This window comes from Cyprinodon tularosa, unplaced genomic scaffold, assembly GCF_016077235.1.
Source record: "Cyprinodon tularosa strain WSP-4 unplaced genomic scaffold, ASM1607723v1 ctg1034, whole genome shotgun sequence".
NCBI lineage: Eukaryota > Metazoa > Chordata > Actinopteri > Cyprinodontiformes > Cyprinodontidae > Cyprinodon > Cyprinodon tularosa.
Window position 1 is genome coordinate 95,620 of NW_024037821.1, and position 16,109 is coordinate 111,728.

Here is a 16,109-nt window from a genome sequence, read left to right on the forward strand (position 1 = left end):
CATCAGAACCGGACGGGAACCCAGACCTTCATCCGAACCAAACCAGAACCCAGTGCTCAATCAGAACCGGACCAGAACCCAGACCTTCATCAGAACCCAGACCTTCATCAGAACCGGACCGGATCAGAGCCCAGACCTTCATCAGAACCCAGACCTTCATCAGAACCGGACGGGAACCCAGACCTTCATCCGAACCAAACCAGAACCCAGTGCTCAATCAGAACCGGACCAGAACCCAGACCTTCATCAGAACCGGACCGGACCAGAACCCAGTCCTTCATCACAACCGGACCAGAACCCAGACCTTCGTCAGAACCGAACCAGAACCCAGAACTTTATCAGAACCGAACCAGAACCCAGACCTTCATCAGAACCGAACCGAACCAGAACCCAGACCTTCATCCGAACCGGAACAGAACCCAGACCTCAATCAGAACCGAACCGAACCAGAACCCAGACCTCAATCAGAACCGAACCAGAACCCAGACCTTCATCAGAACCGAACCGGACCAGAATCCAGACCTTCATCAGAACCGAACCGGACCAGAACCCAGTCCTTCATCACAACCGGACCGGACCAGAACCCAGTCCTTCATCACAACCGGACCAGAACCCAGACCTTCGTCAGAACCGAACCAGAACCCAGAACTTTATCAGAACTGAACCAGAACCCAGACCTTCATCAGAACCGAACCGAACCAGAACCCAGACCTTCATCCGAACCGGACCAGAACCCAGACCTCAATCAGAACTGAACCGAACCAGAACCCAGACCTTCATCCGAACCGGACCAGAACCCAGACCTCAATCAGAACCGGACCAGAACCCAGACCTTCATCAGAACCGGACCGGACCAGAACCCAGTCCTTCATCACAACCGGACCAGAACCCAGACCTTCGTCAGAACCGAACCAGAACCCAGAACTTTATCAGAACCGAACCAGAACCCAGACCTTCATCAGAACCGAACCGAACCAGAACCCAGACCTTCATCCGAACCGGAACAGAACCCAGACCTCAATCAGAACCGAACCGAACCAGAACCCAGACCTCAATCAGAACCGAACCAGAACCCAGACCTTCATCAGAACCGAACCGGACCAGAATCCAGACCTTCATCAGAACCGAACCGGACCAGAACCCAGTCCTTCATCACAACCGGACCGGACCAGAACCCAGTCCTTCATCACAACCGGACCAGAACCCAGACCTTCGTCAGAACCGAACCAGAACCCAGAACTTTATCAGAACTTAACCAGAACCCAGACCTTCATCAGAACCGAACCGAACCAGAACCCAGACCTTCATCCGAACCGGACCAGAACCCAGACCTCAATCAGAACTGAACCGAACCAGAACCCAGACCTTCATCCGAACCGGACCAGAACCCAGACCTCAATCAGAACTGAACCGAACCAGAACCCAGACCTTCATCAGAACCGAACCGAACCAGAACCCAGACCTTCATCCGAACCGGACCAGAACCCAGACCTCAATCAGAACCGAACCAGAACCTAGACCTTCATCAGAACCGAACCGAACCAGAACCCAGACCTTCATCCGAACCGGACCAGAACCCAGACCTCAATCAGAACCGAACCGGACCAGAACCCAGACCTTCATCAGAACCGGACCGGACCAGAACCCAGTCCTTCATCACAACCGGACCAGAACCCAGACCTTCATCAGAACCGAACCGGACCAGAACCCAGACCTTCATCAGAACCGGACCGGACCAGAACCCAGTCCTTCATCACAACCGGACCAGAACCCAGACCTTCATCAGAACCGAACCAGAACCCAGAACTTTATCAGAACTGAACCAGAACCCAGACCTTCATCAGAACTGAACCGAACCAGAACCCAGACCTTCATCCGAACCGGACCAGAACCCAGACCTCAATCAGAACCGAACCAGAACCCAGACCTTCATCAGAACCGAACCAGAACCCAGACCTTCATCCGAACCGGACCAGAACCCAGACCTCAATCAGAACCGAACCAGAACCCAGTGCTCAATCAGAACCGGACCAGAACCCAAACCTTCATCAGAACCCAGACCTTCATCAGAACCGGACCGGATCAGAGCCCAGACCTTCATCAGAACCCAGACCTTCATCCGAACCAAACCAGAACCCAGTGCTCAATCAGAACCGGACCAGAACCCAGACCTTCATCAGAACCGGACCGGACCAGAACCCAGTCCTTCATCACAACCGGACCAGAACCCAGACCTTCGTCAGAACCGAACCAGAACCCAGAACTTTATCAGAACCGAACCAGAACCCAGACCTTCATCAGAACCGAACCGAACCAGAACCCAGACCTTCATCCGAACCGGAACAGAACCCAGACCTCAATCAGAACCGAACCGAACCAGAACCCAGACCTCAATCAGAACCGAACCAGAACCCAGACCTTCATCAGAACCGAACCGGACCAGAATCCAGACCTTCATCAGAACCGAACCGGACCAGAACCCAGTCCTTCATCACAACCGGACCGGACCAGAACCCAGTCCTTCATCACAACCGGACCAGAACCCAGACCTTCGTCAGAACCGAACCAGAACCCAGAACTTTATCAGAACTGAACCAGAACCCAGACCTTCATCAGAACCGAACCGAACCAGAACCCAGACCTTCATCCGAACCGGACCAGAACCCAGACCTCAATCAGAACTGAACCGAACCAGAACCCAGACCTTCATCCGAACCGGACCAGAACCCAGACCTCAATCAGAACTGAACCGAACCAGAACCCAGACCTTCATCAGAACCGAACCGAACCAGAACCCAGACCTTCATCCGAACCGGACCAGAACCCAGACCTCAATCAGAACCGAACCAGAACCCAGACCTTCATCAGAACCGAACCGAACCAGAACCCAGACCTTCATCCGAACCGGACCAGAACCCAGACCTCAATCAGAACCGAACCGGACCAGAACCCAGACCTTCATCAGAACCGGACCGGACCAGAACCCAGTCCTTCATCACAACCGGACCAGAACCCAGACCTTCATCAGAACCGAACCGGACCAGAACCCAGACCTTCATCAGAACCGGACCGGACCAGAACCCAGTCCTTCATCACAACCGGACCAGAACCCAGACCTTCATCAGAACCGAACCAGAACCCAGAACTTTATCAGAACTGAACCAGAACCCAGACCTTCATCAGAACCGAACCGAACCAGAACCCAGACCTTCATCAGAACTGAACCGGACCAGAACCCAGACCTCAATCAGAACCGAACCAGAACCCAGACCTTCATCAGAACCGAACCAGAACCCAGACCTTCATCCGAACCGGACCAGAACCCAGACCTCAATCAGAACCGAACCAGAACCCAGTGCTCAATCAGAACCGGACCAGAACCCAGACCTTCATCAGAACCCAGACCTTCATCAGAACCGGACCGGATCAGAGCCCAGACCTTCATCAGAACCCAGACCTTCATCAGAACCGGACGGGAACCCAGACCTTCATCCGAACCAAACCAGAACCCAGTGCTCAATCAGAACCGGACCAGAACCCAGACCTTCATCAGAACCGGACCGGACCAGAACCCAGTCCTTCATCACAACCGGACCAGAACCCAGACCTTCGTCAGAACCGAACCAGAACCCAGAACTTTATCAGAACCGAACCAGAACCCAGACCTTCATCAGAACCGAACCGAACCAGAACCCAGACCTTCATCCGAACCGGAACAGAACCCAGACCTCAATCAGAACCGAACCGAACCAGAACCCAGACCTCAATCAGAACCGAACCAGAACCCAGACCTTCATCAGAACCGAACCGGACCAGAATCCAGACCTTCATCAGAACCGAACCGGACCAGAACCCAGTCCTTCATCACAACCGGACCGGACCAGAACCCAGTCCTTCATCACAACCGGACCAGAACCCAGACCTTCGTCAGAACCGAACCAGAACCCAGAACTTTATCAGAACTGAACCAGAACCCAGACCTTCATCAGAACCGAACCGAACCAGAACCCAGACCTTCATCCGAACCGGACCAGAACCCAGACCTCAATCAGAACTGAACCGAACCAGAACCCAGACCTTCATCCGAACCGGACCAGAACCCAGACCTCAATCAGAACTGAACCGAACCAGAACCCAGACCTTCATCAGAACCGAACCGAACCAGAACCCAGACCTTCATCCAAACCGGACCAGAACCCAGACCTCAATCAGAACCGAACCAGAACCCAGACCTTCATCAGAACCGAACCGAACCAGAACCCAGACCTTCATCCGAACCGGACCAGAACCCAGACCTCAATCAGAACCGAACCGGACCAGAACCCAGACCTTCATCAGAACCGGACCGGACCAGAACCCAGTCCTTCATCACAACCGGACCAGAACCCAGACCTTCATCAGAACCGAACCGGACCAGAACCCAGACCTTCATCAGAACCGGACCGGACCAGAACCCAGTCCTTCATCACAACCGGACCAGAACCCAGACCTTCATCAGAACCGAACCAGAACCCAGAACTTTATCAGAACTGAACCAGAACCCAGACCTTCATCAGAACCGAACCGAACCAGAACCCAGACCTTCATCCGAACCGGACCAGAACCCAGACCTCAATCAAAACTGAACCGAACCAGAACCCAGACCTTCATCCGAACCGGACCAGAACCCAGACCTCAATCAGAACCGAACCAGAACCCAGACCTTCATCAGAACCGAACCAGAACCCAGACCTTCATCCGAACCGGACCAGAACCCAGACCTCAATCAGAACCGAACCAGAACCCAGACCTTCATCCGAACCGGACCAGAACCCAGACCTCAATCAGAACCGAACCGAACCAGAACCCAGACCTCAATCAGAACCGAACCAGAACCCAGACCTTCATCAGAACCGAACCGGACCAGAATCCAGACCTTCATCAGAACTGGACCGGAACTCAGACCTTTATCAGAACCGAACCGGATCAGAACCCAGACCTTCATCAGAACCGGACCGGATCAGAGCCCAGACCTTCATCAGAACCCAGACCTTCATCAGAACCGGACCGGATCAGAGCCCAGACCTTCATCAGAACCCAGACCTTCATCCGAACCAAACCAGAACCCAGTGCTCAATCAGAACCGGACCAGAACCCAGACCTTCATCAGAACCGGACCGGACCAGAACCCAGTCCTTCATCACAACCGGACCAGAACCCAGACCTTCGTCTGAACCGAACCAGAACCCAGAACTTTATCAGAACCGAACCGGACCAGAACCCAGTCCTTCATCAGAACTGAACCAGAACCCAGAACTTCATCAGAACCGAACTGGATCAGAACCCAGACCTTCATCATAACCGGACCAGAACCTAGACCTTCATCAGAACCGAACCAGAACCCAGATCTTCATCAGAACCGGACAAGAACCCAGATCTTCATCAGAACTGGACCAGAACCCAGACCTTCATCAGAATAGGACCAGACCAGAACCCAGAACTTCATCGGAACCGAAAGCAAACCCAGACCTTCCTCAGAACCGGACCAGAACCTAGAACTTCATCAGAATCGAACTGGAACCCAGACCTTCCTCAGAACCAAACCGGACCAAAACCAGACCTTCATCAGAACTGGACAAGAACCCAGAACTTCATCAGAACCGAACCGGTTTAGAACCCTGATCTTCATTAGAACCAAACCGGAACCAAGACCTTCATCACAAACAAACCAGAACCCAGACCTTAATCAGAACCGGACCGGATCAGAGCCCAGACCTTCATCAGAACCCAGACCTTCATCAGAACCGGACCGGATCAGAGCCCAGACCTTCATCAGAACCCAGACCTTCATCAGAACCCAGACCTTCATCCGAACCAAACCAGAACCCAGTGCTCAATCAGAACCGGACCAGAACCCAGACCTTCATCAGAACCGGACCGGACCAGAACCCAGTCCTTCATCACAACCGGACCAGAACCCAGACCTTCGTCAGAACCGAACCAGAACCCAGAACTTTATCAGAACCGAACCGGACCAGAACCCAGTCCTTCATCAGAACTGAACCAGAACCCAGAACTTCATCAGAACCGAACTGGATCAGAACCCAGACCTTCATCATAACCGGACCAGAACCTAGACCTTCATCAGAACCGAACCAGAACCCAGATCTTCATCAGAACCGGACAAGAACCCAGATCTTCATCAGAACTGGACCAGAACCCAGACCTTCATCAGAATCGGACCAGACCAGAACCCAGAACTTCATCGGAACCGAAAGCAAACCCAGACCTTCCTCAGAACCGGACCAGAACCTAGAACTTCATCAGAATCGAACTGGAACCCAGACCTTCCTCAGAACCAAACTGGACCAAAACCAGACCTTCATCAGAACTGGACTAGAACCCAGAACTTCATCAGAACCGAACCGGTTTAGAACCCTGATCTTCATTAGAACCAAACCGGAACCAAGACCTTCATCACAAATAAACCAGAACCCAGACCTTAATCAGAACCGGACCGGATCAGAGCCCAGACCTTCATCAGAACCCAGACCTTCATCAGAACCGGACCGGATCAGAGCCCAGACCTTCATCAGAACCCAGACCTTCATCCGAACCAAACCAGAACCCAGTGCTCAATCAGAACCGGACCAGAACCCAGACCTTCATCAGAACCGGACCGGACCAGAACCCAGTCCTTCATCACAACCGGACCAGAACCCAGACCTTCGTCAGAACCGAACCAGAACCCAGAACTTTATCAGAACCGAACCGGACCAGAACCCAGTCCTTCATCAGAACTGAACCAGAACCCAGAACTTCATCAGAACCGAACTGGATCAGAACCCAGACCTTCATCATAACCGGACCAGAACCTAGACCTTCATCAGAACTGAACCAGAACCCCGATCTTCATTAGAACCAAACCGGAACCAAGACCTTCATCACAACCGAACCAGAACCCAGATCTTCATCAGAACCGGACAAGAACCCAGATCTTCATCAGAACTGGACCAGAACCCAGACCTTCATCAGAATCGGACCAGACCAGAACCCAGAACTTCATCGGAACCGAAAGCAAACCCAGACCTTCCTCAGAACCGGACCAGAACCTAGAACTTCATCAGAATCGAACTGGAACCCAGACCTTCCTCAGAACCAAACCGGACCAAAACCAGACCTTCATCAGAACTGGACAAGAACCCAGAACTTCATCAGAACCGAACCGGTTTAGAACCCTGATCTTCATTAGAACCAAACCGGAACCAAGACCTTCATCACAAACAAACCAGAACCCAGACCTTAATCAGAAGCGGACCAGAACCCAGACATTCATCAGAACCAAACCAGAACCCAGACGTTCATCAGAACCAGACCGGATCAGAACCCAGACCTTCATCAGAACCAAGCCAGAAACCAGACCTTCATCAGAACCGAACTGGATTAGAACCCAGACATTAATCAGGACCGAACTGGACCAGAAACCAGACCTTCATCAGAACTGGACCAGAACCCAGAGCATCATCAGAACCAATCCGGAACCAAGACCTTCATCAGAACCGAACCAGAACCCAAACCTTCATCAGAATCAAACCGGAACCCAGACCTTCATCAGAACCGAACCAGAACCCAAACCTTCATCAGAACTGAACTGGATCAGAACCCAGATATTAATCAGAACCAAACCAGACCATAACCCAGACCTTCATCAGAACCGGACCAGACCATAACCCAGACCTTCATCAGAACCGGACCAGACCATAACCCAGACCTTTATCAGAAGCGGACCGGAACCCAGACCTTCCTCAGAACCGGACCAGAAACCAGACCTTCATCAGAACCGGACCAGACCAGAACCTAGAACTTCATCAGAACCGAACAGGAACCCAGATCTTCCTCAGAACCAAACCGGACCAAAAACCAGACCTTCATCAGAACTGGACCAGAACCCAGTCCTTCATCACAACCGGACCAGAACCCAGACCTTCATCAGAACCGAACCAGAACCCAGAACTTTATCAGAACTGAACCAGAACCCAGACCTTCATCAGAACCGAACCGAACCAGAACCCAGACCTTCATCAGAACTGAACCGGACCAGAACCCAGACCTCAATCAGAACCGAACCAGAACCCAGACCTTCATCAGAACCGAACCAGAACCCAGACCTTCATCCGAACCGGACCAGAACCCAGACCTCAATCAGAACCGAACCAGAACCCAGTGCTCAATCAGAACCGGACCAGAACCCAGACCTTCATCAGAACCCAGACCTTCATCAGAACCGGACCGGATCAGAGCCCAGACCTTCATCAGAACCCAGACCTTCATCAGAACCGGACGGGAACCCAGACCTTCATCCGAACCAAACCAGAACCCAGTGCTCAATCAGAACCGGACCAGAACCCAGACCTTCATCAGAACCGGACCGGACCAGAACCCAGTCCTTCATCACAACCGGACCAGAACCCAGACCTTCGTCAGAACCGAACCAGAACCCAGAACTTTATCAGAACCGAACCAGAACCCAGACCTTCATCAGAACCGAACCGAACCAGAACCCAGACCTTCATCCGAACCGGAACAGAACCCAGACCTCAATCAGAACCGAACCGAACCAGAACCCAGACCTCAATCAGAACCGAACCAGAACCCAGACCTTCATCAGAACCGAACCGGACCAGAATCCAGACCTTCATCAGAACCGAACCGGACCAGAACCCAGTCCTTCATCACAACCGGACCGGACCAGAACCCAGTCCTTCATCACAACCGGACCAGAACCCAGACCTTCGTCAGAACCGAACCAGAACCCAGAACTTTATCAGAACTGAACCAGAACCCAGACCTTCATCAGAACCGAACCGAACCAGAACCCAGACCTTCATCCGAACCGGACCAGAACCCAGACCTCAATCAGAACTGAACCGAACCAGAACCCAGACCTTCATCCGAACCGGACCAGAACCCAGACCTCAATCAGAACTGAACCGAACCAGAACCCAGACCTTCATCAGAACCGAACCGAACCAGAACCCAGACCTTCATCCAAACCGGACCAGAACCCAGACCTCAATCAGAACCGAACCAGAACCCAGACCTTCATCAGAACCGAACCGAACCAGAACCCAGACCTTCATCCGAACCGGACCAGAACCCAGACCTCAATCAGAACCGAACCGGACCAGAACCCAGACCTTCATCAGAACCGGACCGGACCAGAACCCAGTCCTTCATCACAACCGGACCAGAACCCAGACCTTCATCAGAACCGAACCGGACCAGAACCCAGACCTTCATCAGAACCGGACCGGACCAGAACCCAGTCCTTCATCACAACCGGACCAGAACCCAGACCTTCATCAGAACCGAACCAGAACCCAGAACTTTATCAGAACTGAACCAGAACCCAGACCTTCATCAGAACCGAACCGAACCAGAACCCAGACCTTCATCCGAACCGGACCAGAACCCAGACCTCAATCAAAACTGAACCGAACCAGAACCCAGACCTTCATCCGAACCGGACCAGAACCCAGACCTCAATCAGAACCGAACCAGAACCCAGACCTTCATCAGAACCGAACCAGAACCCAGACCTTCATCCGAACCGGACCAGAACCCAGACCTCAATCAGAACCGAACCAGAACCCAGACCTTCATCCGAACCGGACCAGAACCCAGACCTCAATCAGAACCGAACCGAACCAGAACCCAGACCTCAATCAGAACCGAACCAGAACCCAGACCTTCATCAGAACCGAACCGGACCAGAATCCAGACCTTCATCAGAACTGGACCGGAACTCAGACCTTTATCAGAACCGAACCGGATCAGAACCCAGACCTTCATCAGAACCGGACCGGATCAGAGCCCAGACCTTCATCAGAACCCAGACCTTCATCAGAACCGGACCGGATCAGAGCCCAGACCTTCATCAGAACCCAGACCTTCATCCGAACCAAACCAGAACCCAGTGCTCAATCAGAACCGGACCAGAACCCAGACCTTCATCAGAACCGGACCGGACCAGAACCCAGTCCTTCATCACAACCGGACCAGAACCCAGACCTTCGTCTGAACCGAACCAGAACCCAGAACTTTATCAGAACCGAACCGGACCAGAACCCAGTCCTTCATCAGAACTGAACCAGAACCCAGAACTTCATCAGAACCGAACTGGATCAGAACCCAGACCTTCATCATAACCGGACCAGAACCTAGACCTTCATCAGAACCGAACCAGAACCCAGATCTTCATCAGAACCGGACAAGAACCCAGATCTTCATCAGAACTGGACCAGAACCCAGACCTTCATCAGAATAGGACCAGACCAGAACCCAGAACTTCATCGGAACCGAAAGCAAACCCAGACCTTCCTCAGAACCGGACCAGAACCTAGAACTTCATCAGAATCGAACTGGAACCCAGACCTTCCTCAGAACCAAACCGGACCAAAACCAGACCTTCATCAGAACTGGACAAGAACCCAGAACTTCATCAGAACCGAACCGGTTTAGAACCCTGATCTTCATTAGAACCAAACCGGAACCAAGACCTTCATCACAAACAAACCAGAACCCAGACCTTAATCAGAACCGGACCGGATCAGAGCCCAGACCTTCATCAGAACCCAGACCTTCATCAGAACCGGACCGGATCAGAGCCCAGACCTTCATCAGAACCCAGACCTTCATCAGAACCCAGACCTTCATCCGAACCAAACCAGAACCCAGTGCTCAATCAGAACCGGACCAGAACCCAGACCTTCATCAGAACCGGACCGGACCAGAACCCAGTCCTTCATCACAACCGGACCAGAACCCAGACCTTCGTCAGAACCGAACCAGAACCCAGAACTTTATCAGAACCGAACCGGACCAGAACCCAGTCCTTCATCAGAACTGAACCAGAACCCAGAACTTCATCAGAACCGAACTGGATCAGAACCCAGACCTTCATCATAACCGGACCAGAACCTAGACCTTCATCAGAACCGAACCAGAACCCAGATCTTCATCAGAACCGGACAAGAACCCAGATCTTCATCAGAACTGGACCAGAACCCAGACCTTCATCAGAATCGGACCAGACCAGAACCCAGAACTTCATCGGAACCGAAAGCAAACCCAGACCTTCCTCAGAACCGGACCAGAACCTAGAACTTCATCAGAATCGAACTGGAACCCAGACCTTCCTCAGAACCAAACTGGACCAAAACCAGACCTTCATCAGAACTGGACTAGAACCCAGAACTTCATCAGAACCGAACCGGTTTAGAACCCTGATCTTCATTAGAACCAAACCGGAACCAAGACCTTCATCACAAATAAACCAGAACCCAGACCTTAATCAGAACCGGACCGGATCAGAGCCCAGACCTTCATCAGAACCCAGACCTTCATCAGAACCGGACCGGATCAGAGCCCAGACCTTCATCAGAACCCAGACCTTCATCCGAACCAAACCAGAACCCAGTGCTCAATCAGAACCGGACCAGAACCCAGACCTTCATCAGAACCGGACCGGACCAGAACCCAGTCCTTCATCACAACCGGACCAGAACCCAGACCTTCGTCAGAACCGAACCAGAACCCAGAACTTTATCAGAACCGAACCGGACCAGAACCCAGTCCTTCATCAGAACTGAACCAGAACCCAGAACTTCATCAGAACCGAACTGGATCAGAACCCAGACCTTCATCATAACCGGACCAGAACCTAGACCTTCATCAGAACTGAACCAGAACCCCGATCTTCATTAGAACCAAACCGGAACCAAGACCTTCATCACAACCGAACCAGAACCCAGATCTTCATCAGAACCGGACAAGAACCCAGATCTTCATCAGAACTGGACCAGAACCCAGACCTTCATCAGAATCGGACCAGACCAGAACCCAGAACTTCATCGGAACCGAAAGCAAACCCAGACCTTCCTCAGAACCGGACCAGAACCTAGAACTTCATCAGAATCGAACTGGAACCCAGACCTTCCTCAGAACCAAACCGGACCAAAACCAGACCTTCATCAGAACTGGACAAGAACCCAGAACTTCATCAGAACCGAACCGGTTTAGAACCCTGATCTTCATTAGAACCAAACCGGAACCAAGACCTTCATCACAAACAAACCAGAACCCAGACCTTAATCAGAAGCGGACCAGAACCCAGACATTCATCAGAACCAAACCAGAACCCAGACGTTCATCAGAACCAGACCGGATCAGAACCCAGACCTTCATCAGAACCAAGCCAGAAACCAGACCTTCATCAGAACCGAACTGGATTAGAACCCAGACATTAATCAGGACCGAACTGGACCAGAAACCAGACCTTCATCAGAACTGGACCAGAACCCAGAGCATCATCAGAACCAATCCGGAACCAAGACCTTCATCAGAACCGAACCAGAACCCAAACCTTCATCAGAATCAAACCGGAACCCAGACCTTCATCAGAACCGAACCAGAACCCAAACCTTCATCAGAACTGAACTGGATCAGAACCCAGATATTAATCAGAACCAAACCAGACCATAACCCAGACCTTCATCAGAACCGGACCAGACCATAACCCAGACCTTTATCAGAAGCGGACCGGAACCCAGACCTTCCTCAGAACCGGACCAGAAACCAGACCTTCATCAGAACCGGACCAGACCAGAACCTAGAACTTCATCAGAACCGAACAGGAACCCAGATCTTCCTCAGAACCAAACCGGACCAAAAACCAGACCTTCATCAGAACTGGACCAGAACCCAGAACTTCATCAGAACCGAACCGGTTTAGAACCCCGATCTTCATTAGAACCAAACCGGAACCAAGACCTTCATCACAAACGAACCAGAACCCAGACCTTAATCAGAAACAGATCAGACTTGGACAACCTTTATTGTTATTTGGTGTACACTCTGTTTTACAATTATATAATTCCGTTTCAAACAGCTTTCTAACAGTGAATGAGCAGCTTAGCAGTGAAATGAACCCGTTCTATTCATAAACTGCAGCAGTCAGAATGTAAACAGTGTAGGAGAGACATGGTGGAAAAGGCATTGATGTGGAAGTTCAGAGCAGTGCAAATAAATAAATAAATATGGTGCAAAATGCAGTAGAAACACTGGGATGAAATGTCTTTAATGGAGGGAAGAGGAGCCCCCATGATCCTTTCTGCTGTTCTCACCTTCTTCCAGTCTGAGGCGCTGCAGCCTCCACACCACACAGTGAGACAGCTGCTCAGAACGCTCTCTATGGTGCTTCTGGAGAAGGTGGGGAGGATGGGGGGGCAGGTGGGCTCTCCTCATCCTCCGCAGGAAGTCCAAGCGCTTCTGGGCCCTTTTAAACATTGAGGTGGTGTTTCCAGTCGAGGTGAGGGTGTCTGTGATGTGCACCCCCAGAAATTTGGTGCTGCTGACCGCCTCTACAGCTGAGCTGTTGATGGCCTTAAATTCTGTAGAAATGTTCTATTTTAATAATCCTTATGTTGCAGCAGCTTTAATTAGTTATCTTTTATTGATTTCCTCCCAGTTCTGTTTTTATGATGCAGTGATCTGTTAGTCATCTCAGGTCCTTTTATAGATCCAGATCATCCAGTCAGATTGATTCAAAGTTTTCTATCTAAGGAAAACCAGCTGATTGCATCGACTCATTGACTCTTCAGCAATCCCTCACACTAAGCATGCTTGTAGCGACAGTGGAGAGGAAAAACTATGCTTAATTGGGTAATTAATTGAATTATTTCCTTACTTTTTATTCATGTATTTCTAACTCATTTTCTACATTAGAGGGGAGGGGGTTTCTAGATGTGTTGAAGTCATAAAGGAATCCAATCCCCACCACATAAAACTCTGATATTAAGTCATCCTTTTGAACAACATCAGTGTTTATTGCTATTGGCTATAAAATGGATATGTTCTCATTAATTTCCCATAAAAGGTTGTTTATCATTTCCCCACCTGCTGTGTGCTGGGAGGTGAATAAACGAAATATAGGAAAAGTCGAACATTTAGTACTTTGTTGAGTCCATGGCTGAAAAACACCAGAATAATCAGAAAAGCTTGGAAGATTAACAACATTTCAATAGTGGCAGAGTCGGCTGCTGAGTGCTGAAAAATAAATGCAGTCATTTGTTGAACATGAAGGCAGATGATGAATGATGGCTGCAGAAAGGAGGACGGAAGGGGGGACCTGGAAGGTCATGCAGCTACCTCTCCTTCCTCACCTGGCCCTGCCGTTTTTACTCACTGTAAAGGCCGATATTTTTTTTTTCTAAAAAGTTCAAATAAAAATGATTTAACAATTGCGGCATCAGATTTCTCATCTCAAGTATTCCAAGAAAATTAAAAACAATCAATCCAAATTTGGAGACGTTTCTCTTTCATCCAGGAAGCTTTTTCAATTCAAAATGTCAGAAATAGTGCTGAGTTCCAGGATTTATAGAGTGGACCAAAAACAAAGCCTTGTTTTGGTTTAGAAAACATGCAGATTGAAACGAGTCCACCCCTTTAGAATGGGGGTTTCAATTTGCATGTCTTCAAACTACTGTATAAAACCTGGAACTCAACGCTATTTCTGACATTTTGAACTGGAAAATCTTCCTGGATGGGAAAAAAAAATGTCTTCAAACTTGGAAACAAAGTCCAGTGGATTGTTTTTTTTTAACTTTTTTTGGAATGACTGTGACCTGGATGACTGAGAATCTTCAGCAGCTCATCTAAACTAATTTCTGTCTTATGTGAGCTGATTATTCTTTGTGCGTACAGTGAGGTCAGGTGTTGATTGTTCCTCTAGTGGACAGGAGGGGGGAGCCTTGGTGCGGCATCAAACCATCAATCGGCTATGAACGCATAGACATTTCATTTTTTATTTAATTACCACCTGAGATGACTGGTATATGATCCATGATCGATCTGTGCCGGAAAGAATAACTTTATTAATGTAACTTCTGCAGACAACATTTCAACACATCTGGAATATTTGGTTAATGTGCAATTCCAGAAGACCCCCTTCTTTTAATTAAACTCTTCATAACTTGCAGGGACGGATCTAAACAGACTGTAAACAGAGAGGGCCTTTCTGCCAGGACCCAACAAATAGGTCCAGCCATCCACGTCTTCCCAGATTTCATGTAGTTGGTCTTTTTTCTGTGGCTGTTTCCCAATAAAATTATAAAACAACTAAAAATAATATAACTAATAATAAAACTGAAAAACTTAAAGTACAGCCAGGATGAGAGGAGGCCTCATTAACCAACGTGGACTTCCTGCAGTTTTCCATAAATACTCTTCCTCAGTCGTCCAGATTAAGCTTATTTTGGGAATCAAGCTCCCAGACTGTGGAGAGAATCCATAGTTTCTGCAGTCAGGAGTCCACTGGGCCCTGAAGATGATGGTCCATCCCAAACCAGCCCCTAAAGGCTGATTTATACTTCGAAACCAGGTCGTCTGCGTGTGTGTCGCAGTGAACGCAGATAAGCCCCGCCCCTTCCGCAGACACTCTGCTGCATCTCTCCAAAATTGTAGGTGAGCATAGACAGGAGGCCTCTATGCGTATTTCCTGTTTAGTTCCTTACCGGCTGGTTTTGTTTATATGAATGCGATTGTGGAAAACGACTGGTGAAGATGGAGCAGCTAGAAGAGCGAGGTGCACAAGAACGTTTTTCCACCTGGATCCCCGCTCTTTTTGGCCCTCATGTCTCTCCGTTTTCGCACAAACTTGCCCCCTCTTCCTCACCACCTCAGCTGTATCCAGAGCTAACTCCCGATTGACCCTCTGGCATTGTGGCGTGGAATAACAGCACAGACCACGCTTCAATATGCTTACATAAATCAAAAATATCTGCGACACTCTCACTGTGACACACTGCTGCATGAGGATAACCAGCCCTTAAGCCTGCATAAGTTCAGGCTGAACTGAACTGTGATGCTGATGGTGAGGGGGCGGGGCTTAGGGGGCGGTTTGGGATTGGGCCATTCATTAACCTGCTTCCAGAGGAAGAGGAGCTCTCGCTGACGGCTGAAGGTCCATAAAGGTTCCTCTACACCAGAGCTATTCAGCCCTTTGTCATTAAAGTTGGTGGGGACGCTCTGCAGGGCGGGTGCTGCAGCTACAAGACCCGACGGCTTCTGAT